The sequence below is a fragment of the Mytilus edulis genome, chromosome 1 (genome assembly GCF_963676685.1).
Source record: "Mytilus edulis chromosome 1, xbMytEdul2.2, whole genome shotgun sequence".
Taxonomy (NCBI): domain Eukaryota; kingdom Metazoa; phylum Mollusca; class Bivalvia; order Mytilida; family Mytilidae; genus Mytilus; species Mytilus edulis.
Window position 1 is genome coordinate 87,634,381 of NC_092344.1, and position 9,906 is coordinate 87,644,286.

Genomic DNA, 9,906 nt, shown 5'->3' on the forward strand with positions numbered 1-9,906 from the left:
TTAAAGGATGAACATTCCTATCAAAAAATGTTTTTAAGCATCAACATGTGTCGTACCACTTCGTGCAATGTATATATTTAACAAATCTTTGAAAATAAGGATTAACAGCTTTTAATTCGTTCAGTTCCAAATTATCTAACTTGAATACAAATACAGCCTAGAAAATGTATTTTATAACACATAAACAGACACCCGTATAGATAGAACAGAAATCTGTCAACGAAAGTGTAGTAGCACATCCATTTTCCGGCCATCTGTTCAAGGCAATTAGGAGAAATTCACTTCAATGAATAGTAAATTTCACAATAAAATAAATGTATACAACTTGTTTTATTGAATAGCTGACGCACACTCGCACAGGACCGAAATTCTAATCTTGCGGGGTACTTCAACATTTTGACCAAAAAAAAATAATAATCGAAAAGTAACTATGCATGCGATCTAGCTAATACAATCAAGTGTACTGATTAAAAGTTCAAAACGACAAACATTTTCCAAATCTGGAATGCACTATGCTATTTCAAATTTGTGCAAGTAATATGCAATCATAGACATGTTTGTCTATTTTATCGATTATGTCAGTTTTGTTCACGCATCGTTGTAAAAATAACGGAATTTGATACGACTGTCATAAAAGTGAGAGGTTTAGCGCTATAAAACCAGGTTCGATCTACGATTTTCTACATTTGAAAATGCCTGTACCAAGTCATGAATATGACTGTTGATGTCCTTCGTTTGATGTGTTTTATCCTTTGATTTTGCCATTTGATTCGGGACTTTCCGTTTTTAATTTTCATTGGAGTTCAGTATTTTTGTGATTTTACTTTGAAATACAAAATCATAAATGTCTCTCAGGTGCAATTGATGATATTCATATTGTCTGATTGCATACATTATGCGAGAAACTTTACTTTGATATAGCAAAAATAAATCCGGTGACACCCATATATTCTAATATCATTTTAACAGAAATGTTCACTCCAATAAATGTTCAAATTAAACGTACCAATTTTAAACAGATTTGCGATTTAATGGTTTCCCAGGCGTCAATATTGCATAATGTAACAATGTACAATCCAGTATTATTTTTTCGAAAACACCTCCAAAGAAAATGATATTGTGTAATCTGGATAGTTTACATAGTTTACCTGTAATAAACTCCCATATTAAAGTGCTCCTTAAACATTTTAATCTGCAAAGAAACTATATTATTTTTTATACTACTTATCTGACTGCTACAAAATAATTTCTTTACTGCTTTTAAAATAGAAGAACACAGGATATGGGGTATCAATCCACAATACTAAACCAATATATGCACAGTAAACACACACATACAAAGCAAAAGAACGGCGCTTTTAAAGCAATGTTAGATATACAAAATACTTTTTATTGTACATTTATTTTTAACATGAAGAAATAAAAAAACTAAAACACGCCCATGTCTTAAAAAACGTACAGTTCAAAAGTACTGATTGGAGCTGTATCCTGGGACAGATTATTACAGTTGTATCCTGGGACAGATTATTACAGTTGTATCCTGCGACTGATTATTACAGTTGTATCATGGGAGAGATTATTACAGCTGTATCCTGGTACAGATTATTACAGTTGTACCCTGGGACAGATAATTACAGCTGTATCCTGGGACAGATTATTACAGTTGTACCCTGGGACAGATAATTACAGCTGTATCCTGGGACAGATTATTACAGTTGTATCTTGGGACAGATTATTACAGCTGTATCCTGGGACAGATTATTACATATGTATCCTGGGACAGATTATTACAGTTGTATCTTGGGACAGATTATTACAGTTGTTCACTGGGACAGATTATTACAGTTGTATCCTGGGACAGCTTATAACAGTTATTCACTGGGACAGACTATTACAGTTGTATCCTGGAACATATTATTACAAATGTATCCTGGACAGATTTTAACAGTTGTATCCTGGTAGTATCCTAGAACAGATTATTACAGTTGTATCCTGGGACAGATTACATATGTATCCTGGGACAGATTATTACAGTTGTGTCCTGGGACAGATTATTACAGTTGTTCACTGGGACAGATTTATTACAGTTGTATCATGGGACAGATTATTACAGTTGTATCCTTAGACAGATTATTACATATGTAACCTGGGACAGATAATTACAGTTGTGTCCTGGGACAGATTATTACAGTTGTTCACTGGGACAGATTATTGCAGTTGTATCCTGGGACAGATTATTATATTTGTTCACTGGGACAAATAATTACAGTTGTATCCTGGGACAGATTATTACAGCTGTTTCCTGGGACAGATTATACATATGTAACCTGGGACAGATTATTACAGTTGTATCCTGGGACAGATTATTATAGTTGTTCACTGGAACCGATTCTGACAGTTGTATCCTGGGACAGATTCTGACAGTTGTATCCTCGAACAGATTATTACAGCTGTATCCTGGGACGGATTATTACAGTTGTATCCTGGGACAGATTATTACAGTTGTATCCTTGGACAGATTATTACATATGTAACCTGGGACAGATAATTACAGTTGTGTCCTGGGACAGATTATTACAGTTGTTCACTGGGACAGATTATTACAGTTGTATCCTGGGACAGATTATTATATTTGTTCACTGGGACAAATTATTACAGTTGTAACCTGGGACAGATTATTACAGCTGTATCCTGGGACAGATTATAACAGTTGTATCCTGGTTGTATCCTGGGACAGATTATTACATACGTAACCTGGGACAGATAATTACAGTTGTGTCCTGGGACAGATAATTACAGTTGTTCACTGGGACAGATTATTACAGTTGTATCCTGGGACAGATTATTATATTTGTTCACTGGGACAAATAATTACAGTTGTATCCTGGGACAGATTATTACAGCTGTATTCTTGGACAGATTATAACAGTTGTATCCTGGTTGTATCCTGGGACAGATTATTACAGCTGTATCCTGGGACAGATTATTACATATGTAACCTGGGACAGATTATTACAGTTGTATCCTGGGACAGATTATTATAGTTGTTCACTGGAACCGATTCTGACAGTTGTATCCTGGGACAGATTCTGACAGTTGTATCCTCGAACAGATTATTACAGCTGTATCCTGGGACGGATTATTACAGTTGTATCCTGGGACAGATTATTACAGTTGTATCCTTGGACAGATTATTACATATGTAACCTGGGACAGATAATTACAGTTGTGTCCTGGGGCAGATTATTACAGTTGTTCACTGGGACAGATTATTACAGTTGTATCCTGGGACAGATTATTATATTTGTTCACTGGGACAAATAATTACAGTTGTATCCTGGGACAGATTATAACAGTTGTATCCTGGTTGTATCCTGGGACAGATTATTACAGCTGCATCCTGGGACAGATTATTACATATTTAACCTGGGACAGATAATTACAGTTGTGTCCTGGGACAGATAATTACAGTTGTTCACTGGGACAGATTATTACAGTTGTATCCTGGGACAGATTATTATATTTGTTCACTGGGACAAATAATTACAGTTGTATCCTGGGACAGATTATTACAGCTGTATCCTGGGACAGATTATAACAGTTGTATCCTGGTTGTATCCTGGGACAGATTATTACAGCTGTATCCTGGGACAGATTATAACAGTTGTATCCTGGTTGTATCCTGGGACAGATTATTACAGCTGTATCCTGGGACAGATTATTACATATGTAACCTGGGACAGATTATTACAGTTGTATCCTGGGACAGATTATTATAGTTGTTCACTGGAACCGATTCTGACAGTTGTATCCTAGGACAGCTTCTGACAGTTGTATCCTCGAACAGATTATTACAGCTGTATCCTGGGACGGATTATTACAGTTGTATCCTGGGACAGATTATTACAGTTGTATCCTTGGACAGATTACATATGTATCCTGGGACAGATTATTACAGTTGTGTCCTGGGACAGATTATTACAGTTGTTCACTGGGACAGATTACATATGTATCCTGGGACAGATTATTACAGTTGTGTCCTGGGACAGATTATTACAGTTGTTCACTGGGACAGATTTATTACAGTTGTATCCTGGTAGTATCCTAGGACAGATTATTACAGTTGTATCCTGGGACAGATTACATATGTATCCTGGGACAGATTATTACAGTTGTGTCCTGGGACAGATTATTACAGTTGTTCACTGGGACAGATTTATTACAGTTGTATCATGGGACAGATTATTACAGTTGTATCCTTAGACAGATTATTACATATGTAACCTGGGACAGATAATTACAGTTGTGTCCTGGGACAGATTATTACAGTTGTTCACTGGGACAGATTATTACAGTTGTATCCTGGGACAGATTATTATATTTGTTCACTGGGACAAATAATAACAGTTGTATCCTGGGACAGATTATTACAGCTGTTTCCTGGGACAGATTATACATATGTAACCTGGGACAGATTATTACAGTTGTATCCTGGGACAGATTGTTATAGTTGTTCACTGGAACCGATTCTGACAGTTGTATCCTGGGACAGATTCTGACAGTTGTATCCTCGAACAACCAGGATACAACTGTTATAATCTGTCCCAGGATACAGCTGTAATAATCTGTTCCAGGATACAACTGTAATAATCTGTCCCAGGATACAACTGTAATTATTTGTCCCAGTGAACAAATATAATAATCTGTCCCAGGATACAACTGTAATAATCTGTCCCAGTGAACAACTGTAATTATCTGTCCCAGGATACAGCTGTAATAATCTGTCCCAGGATACAGCTGTAATAATCTGTCCCAGGATACAACTGTAATTATTTGTCCCAGTGAACAAATATAATAATCTGCCCCAGGATACAACTGTAATAATCTGTCCCAGTGAACAACTGTAATTATCTGTCCCAGGACACAACTGTAATTATCTGTCCCAGGTTAAATATGTAATAATCTGTCCCAGGATGCAGCTGTAATAATCTGTCCCAGGATACAACCAGGATACAGCTGTAATAATCTGTCCCAGGATACAACTGTAATTATTTGTCCCAGATTATTACAGCTGTATCCTGGGACGGATTATTACAGTTGTATCCTGGGACAGATTATTACAGTTGTATCCTTGGACAGATTATTACATATGTAACCTGGGACAGATAATTACAGTTGTGTCCTGGGACAGATTATTACAGTTGTTCACTGGGACAGATTATTACAGTTGTATCCTAGGACAGATTATTATATTTGTTCACTGGGACAAATTATTACAGTTGTATCCTGGGACAGATTATTACAGCTGTATCCTGGGACAGATTATAACAGTTGTATCCTGGTTGTATCCTGGGACAGATTATTACATACGTAACCTGGGACAGATAATTACAGTTGTGTCCTGGGACAGATAATTACAGTTGTTCACTGGGACAGATTATTACAGTTGTATCCTGGGACAGATTATTATATTTGTTCACTGGGACAAATAATTACAGTTGTATCCTGGGACAGATTATTACAGCTGTATTCTGGGACAGATTATAACAGTTGTATCCTGGTTGTATCCTGGGACAGATTATTAAAGCTGTATCCTGGGACAGATTATTACATATGTAACCTGGGACAGATTATTACAGTTGTATCCTGGGACAGATTATTATAGTTGTTCACTGGAACCGATTCTGACAGTTGTATCCTGGGACAGATTCTGACAGTTGTATCCTCGAACAGATTATTACAGTTGTATCCTGGGACGGATTATTACAGTTGTATCCTGGGACAGATTATTACAGTTGTATCCTTGGACAGATTATTACATATGTAACCTGGGACAGATAATAACAGTTGTGTCCTGGGGCAGATTATTACAGTTGTTCACTGGGACAGATTATTACAGTTGTATCCTGGGAAAGATTATTATATTTGTTCACTGGGACAAATTATTACAGTTGTATCCTGGGACAGATTATTACAGCTGTATCCTGGGACAGATTATAACAGTTGTATCCTGGTTGTATCCTGGGACAGATTATTACAGCTGTATCCTGGGACAGATTATTACATATTTAACCTGGGACAGATAATTACAGTTGTGTCCTGGGACAGATAATTACAGTTGTTCACTGGGACAGATTATTACAGTTGTATCCTGGGACAGATAATTATATTTGTTCACTCGGACAAATAATTACAGTTGTATCCTGGGACAGATTATTACAGCTGTATCCTGGGACAGATTATAACAGTTGTATCCTAGTTGTATCCTGGGACAGATTATTACAGCTGTATCCTGGGACAGATTATAACAGTTGTATCCTGGTTGTATCCTGGGACAGATTATTACAGCTGTATCCTGGGACAGATTATTACATATGTAACCTGGGACAGATTATTACAGTTGTATCCTGGGACAGATTATTATAGTTGTTCACTGGAACCGATTCTGACAGTTGTATCCTAGGACAGCTTCTGACAGTTGTATCCTCGAACAGATTATTACAGCTGTATCCTGGGACGGATTATTACAGTTGTGTCCTGGGACAGATTATTACAGTTGTATCCTTGGACAGATTATTACATATGTATCCTGGGACAGATAATTACAGTTGTGTCCTGGGACAGATTATTACAGTTGTTCACTGGGACAGATTATTACAGTTGTATCCTTGGACAGATTATTACATATGTAACCTGGGACAGATAATTATAGTTGTGTCCTGGGACAGATTATTACAGTTGTTCACTGGGACAGATTATTACAGTTGTATCCTGGGACAGATTATTATATTTGTTCACTGGGACAAATTATTACAGTTGTATCCTGGGACAGATTATTACAGCTGTATCCTGGGACAGATTATAAAAGTTGTATCCTGGTTGTATCCTGGGACAGATTATTACAGCTGTATCCTGGGACAGATTATTACATACGTAACCTTGGACAGATAATTACAGTTGTGTCCTGGGACAGATAATTACAGTTGTTCACTGGAACCGATTATTACAGTTGTATCCTGGGACAGATTATTATATTTGTTCACTGGGACAAATAATTACAGTTGTATCCTGGGACAGATTATTACAGCTGTATCCTGGGACAGATTATAACAGTTGTATCCTGGTTGTATCCTGGGACAGATTATTACAGCTGTATCCTGGGACAGATTATTACATATGTAACCTGGGACAGATTATTACAGTTGTATCCTGGGACAGATTATTATAGTTGTTCACTGGAACAGATTCTGACAGTTGTATCCTAGAACCGATACTGACAGTTGTATCCTGGAACAGATCCTGACAGTTATTTCCTAGAACTGATACTGACAGTTGTATCGTGGAACAGATCATGGCAGTTATTTCCTAGAACTGATTCTGACAGTTGTATCCAGGAACATATCCTGACAGTTATATCGTTAAACAGATCCTGACAGTTGTATCCTTGAACTGATCCTGACAGTTGTACCCTGCAACAGATCATGGCAGTTCTATTCTGACAGCCTTTGAATGCTTGAACAGATAATTACAGTTGTATCCTAGAACATTGTTGAAGGCCATATGATTGCCTATAATTGCTTATGACCTCTAGTGGATAGTTTCGCATTGGCAATCATACCATTTCTCCTTATCTTTAATTTTGATTAAACAAAATTTCAGTACGAATACTGCTTTGTGTATTTTGTCTGTATTTTGTTTGCATGTTACTTGTTTATGTATTTCGTTTCAATCTGATGTGTCTTGAAAGCTATTTTCAACAAAATATTTTTATTCAGGTCCGTATTTGAAAATAGAAATAGTCTCTTCAGCTGTGTAAATCTGAAACCTTAAAGATGCATTGATGATGTGATGTTACACTATTGTTTCAGGTAAGGATGAAGGTTGGTACCTAGTAAAACGTTTTTAAAAGAGTATTCGATACAGTTTCAGTGGAGGTTTTCCGCGACGTCAAACTATGACTTATCGGGAAAAGATTCAGTTTTCGACTGATTTTTTATCATTCAAACTTATTTAACTTGAAAACGAGTTCATGGACCCCTCTTTTTTAAAATGTCAGATGGTTTTATTACGTAAGAAGATTATGTGTGCCAATTTTCATGAAAACGTCAATAGTGCTTTTTTTTTAATTTGATAAATCTGGGACTATTAACTATAATAGTCCCACGATAAATATACAGTAAAATATGATGTTTTTTTTTCTACATTCGTGAACATTTGATAAAAACGAGTTATTTGACATAATAAATTGCACAAATTTAAAGGATATTTATATAAAACAGAATTTACAAACAAATCAACAAAAAACTGCTTGTGTTTATCTTTTAAAACAAAAAGTTATGTATTTCTGTCGAAAGGAAAAATACGTCCACAAATCTGAATTTTTAGCAAATATATAAAAATTCGACCTTATTTTACTCAAAAAGTAGCACATGAAGGTTTATTTTTTTTATTACATATTTGATTTAATCAGGCAAAATATAGCCGATATGCAAATTTTCAGCAAACTTTCAATATGGGATCAAAACTGTTTCGTATGCCCTTAGAACCGCTGCATTTTCTGCACCTGCCCTAAGTTACAAATCTGATGTTCAGTGGTTGTCGTTTGTTTGATGCGGTCATAAATTTTTTTCGTTTTTTTTCATATATAGATTAGACCGTTGGTTTTTCTGTTTGAATGGTTTTACACTGGTCATTTTTAGATCCCTTTATGGCTTACTGTTCGATGTGAGCCAAGGTTCCGTATTGAAGACCGTACTTTGACATATAATGGTTTACTTTTGCGGGTTGTGACTTGTGTGGAGGGTTGTCTCATTGGCGCTCACACCACATCTTCTTATATCTATTGAATCAAAAACCGAGAAAAAATGACACAGAAATTAACAACTATAGGTCACCATCCGGCCTTCAAAGCCCATTCCGCATAGTCAGCTATAAAAGGTCCCGAAATGACAAATGTAAACCAATTCAAACGAGAAAACTAACGGACTTCTTTTGTAAAGAAATAATAACGCTCTAAAAAAATTGTGCATCCTAAACGTGTTATAGATTACTTTTCCCGAGAACGCACAAACTCAACAAAAATGCCAGGGAGAAAAGTTTTTAGCTATATAAACAATAGGAATTTGAAAGAGAAAGAAAAAAAATCATCTACGGTCAAATTTGCTTGAAGTGCTTTAAACCGTAACTTATTTCTTCATTCATCAAAGAGGAAGTTTAGCATGTTTAGACAAATATCTTATCAAATCATGTCTGTACCAAAGTATTGACTATATGAGCTGATTATAACCGCGGGGCTTAAAATTTCATCGGCTAGTAAATGAAATAACACTTTATATATTATGTGCTTTAGAAGGTCTTTTCTTAATTTATCTTAATCAGAAATAATCAGACCCTAACATTTAAAGTCAAAGATGCATAAAAGTTAAATACGCGGGAAAATAATGAGCTATATGACCAAAAGCAGCCTCAAAGGACAACCTAATTCATAATATGGTCAACTGTTGCGGGAGTTTAAACCTTTAGTTAATTATTAATTTCTTAAGAAATCAACGAAGTACCTTCGAAAAATATGTTATAAATAAGTCACTACCGAAGCATTGACTACGAGATTGACTACTGAACTTTTGATAAAAATCGAGCATTTTAATGTTCACCAGCACCAAGAACGCTAAAAAGGCAAAACTTTTAAATGTCAATGATGAAAAAATATGTCGAAAAGATACGAGCTATATGATAAAATAGGGGCCTACAAGGATGTCTGTGTTGTGAGAAATTTCCAACCATTTTGGTTTCCCCAATTAAGTCAACATTGCCTGAATGAGAAGTTTATTTAATAACCTTATAGTTTTGCAATTTCTTAATTTATGAACGGAGAATTTTAGAAAAAAATAAATTAAAAAAAACATG